The sequence below is a fragment of the Macadamia integrifolia genome, chromosome 8, assembly GCF_013358625.1.
Source record: "Macadamia integrifolia cultivar HAES 741 chromosome 8, SCU_Mint_v3, whole genome shotgun sequence".
NCBI classification, from domain to species: Eukaryota; Viridiplantae; Streptophyta; class Magnoliopsida; order Proteales; family Proteaceae; genus Macadamia; species Macadamia integrifolia.
The window spans coordinates 23,665,057-23,667,739 of NC_056564.1; the positions used below are offsets into that span (position 1 = coordinate 23,665,057).

The window sequence follows — 2,683 nt, forward strand, 5'->3', positions numbered from 1 at the left end:
AGCCGTTCATCATTATTTAATTGCGAAGGTGGCAAGAAGAACAGCGAATCGGAGTGTTTCATCATCATGATTATGTTGACAGCTCTTACTCTGTATTTTTATATACGGGGGTGGGTATCATCATACTCATAACATAACAGACAGTAATGGAGTAACGTATCGGCCATGTTAACAAACCGTTACGTTCAAAAGCATTGTAAATTCATCATGTCATGAAGGTTACTTTTGGTATTGGATATGCTGTGTAACTGGAGGTACGGTGTAGGGACCAGACCTAGGACCTAGGAGCTAGAGGCCACGCAAAGCCACCCCTAGACAGAAAGAGAAAGAATGGCTGCTCAATTACGTCACCACTAAAAATCCCATCGAATTCAGTACATTATTTTAATATTTTTTAAGTGGGGTTTCAGTCTGAGAGCCTGGAGACTCTGGAGGGATTTAAGAATGCTCAATGGTCCGTCCCGTTGGATCTTCTGATGAACACCGTTTGCCATTCTCCTCTACGAGAGAAACACCAGTAATTGTTGCTTTCTCTCTCTCTCTCTCTCTCTCTGTGTGGCTGTCTCAAACCCGCAGAGGCCGGGGGAAGAGGAATCTCAGAAGTGGGTCTCTATCAGTGCCGGGTGGAGGTGGAGAGGTTGCCACCACCCAGGAAATTCTTCTTCTATCTGCCATTGTGCAGCCATAGCTTGTTTTCCGCCTCCCTTCTTTGCTCCCCAAAAGACTTTTCCTGCAATCCAGCTCTCTTTCTCTCCCTCTTAAGCCTCATCTACTACTTCGATAAGGAGAGGGAGATAATGAAATAAGAGAGAGGCAAAAGAGTGTGAGAGATTTTTTGGATTAGGGTTAGTTGTGTTTGTGTTTTCTCTCTTTCTTCACCATATTGCGTCTTATTTAACCCTGCCTGTGTTCCATTCTTCCATTCTTCCATTCTTCTATTCCTCAGCCCTTTTCTCTTCTCGCTTGTGGGGTTACTTCTTTTGGCCTTGTTCATTCTCTCTCTCTCTCTCATCTTCCTTTAAAACCTTGGGATCTGACCTGTTCAGTAGTTAGACGACAAGAAGCTCAGACAGACAAGACAGAGAAGGGACACACCAATTTTTTATCTTTGAAAAAGTACAAAACTGTCTTTGATTGGAGTGGGAGAGTGCAGGTTCAACTCCCAAGGATTTTTGCTGTTTGCCCTTCTCTTCTTCATCTTTCATCTTCATCTTCTTGTCTGCCTGGTTTACCACCATTGTCCCTGTAAAGTACCTAACTCTAAAGTTGGGTAGTTCGAACATTTTCGGCAAAAGATTTGTCGTTTTAGAATCTCCACGAAACAGGGCTGAGTTGACCCAGATCCAAGAAAGAGCTTTAATCATCAGCACTACAGCATCCAAATCATCAAATAAGGAGTCCACAGAGATTCAAAGCCGTCTTCTCCTTCTTTGATCTGTGAGTTTTTCTCTCTTACGACGTTATTAGAACTTCCATGAATTAGTAGTCCCTAGCTAGAGTTATTTCCTTTACAGGAGATAGAAAGGTGGCACTGTGGCAACAAGGGAGGATACCTGGAATTGTTTTTCCTATTTTGTTTTATTACTGGGTCTTTTTTCATTTATCACTTCATTCAAAAATGCTAAATCGTTCAAAAAATATAATAACTGAGAAAAGACAAAATGCATTAATGGCCTTGTTAATTCCATTATTAGTCATCATTCTGATCATAATAAATGTACACTCCATTATCAAGAAATTTCTAAGGTTTCATCTTGTCCATGGTGGGAATCCTTTTCAGCTCCAAAATTGTCGGAAGAAATTCCTCTTTCCTGGGGGGATTACCATAAAATAGTTACTTGCTTTGTCCTATTAGGCTTTTACTAATCCAGAAGCATCTTGTAGATCCTAACGGCTCTAACATAATTTTTGTAGATTACCTCTCTCTCTCTCTCTCAACCGTTTTCATATTTGGTTTTACTGTTTTTTTCTCATATGATCTATGGAAATATATGATCCAGTGAACATGTATGTTTGATGGTAACAGTAACAGGTTAATTGAACACCTCAGCAGGAATTAGAATAGGGTATCTTTTTTTTTTCTTTCTTTCTTTCTTTTTTGCCTATTTATTTACAGTAAGGCTGAAAGTTATATCATGCACCACAGAGCATCCATACAGCCATATGCATCATTTATTTAAGGGAAGACTTATTTTGATCATCACTATTTCTTATCATCCATTCTGATCTTTAAGGGAGTAAATATCTTATCTCAAATAGAAATTTAAATTAAAAAGCTGATAAAATAGTAATTAAACTTGTTTTAGGACTTCTGATTTATTATTGACATAATCCTAATCCATAATCTCTGGTTATCATCTTGGCACTCAAGCCAAATATCATAAATAAGTTGCCTGAATGACAAAACTTTTGGTGATTTATTGCATCCATATAATCATTTTGACATCTATTACTCTTCTTTCAGTTTCCCTAGAAGAAATATAACCTAATTTCCAAAGGTTCTAACTCTATCATAGCTCAATTGGTGAGATTGTTGTGCGTTAAGCCTGCTAAGCCCACACTCACCAGGTGGTCTTGAGTTCGAGTCTTCTGACTATTGCGTCCCCTCCCCTACCCTCCCCCTCTTCTATAGTGTACTCATCTAAAAAAAAAAATCGACCACAACTTGATATTTTGGTATTAG

The 2,683-nt window shown here is 38.9% G+C and overlaps 1 protein-coding gene across 1 annotated transcript in view; it reads left to right on the forward strand.

The window, feature by feature from the left end:
* Positions 1-489: 489 nt before the first annotated feature.
* The window catches only part of LOC122086202 (NAC domain-containing protein 7-like), a 5,245-nt gene continuing 3,051 nt past the window's right edge, over positions 490-2,683 (forward strand). Inside the window, exon 1 of the mRNA XM_042654933.1 lies at positions 490-1,437. The gene's annotated coding sequence lies outside the window, so the exon portion shown is untranslated. The remainder of the gene's footprint in view (positions 1,438-2,683) is intronic.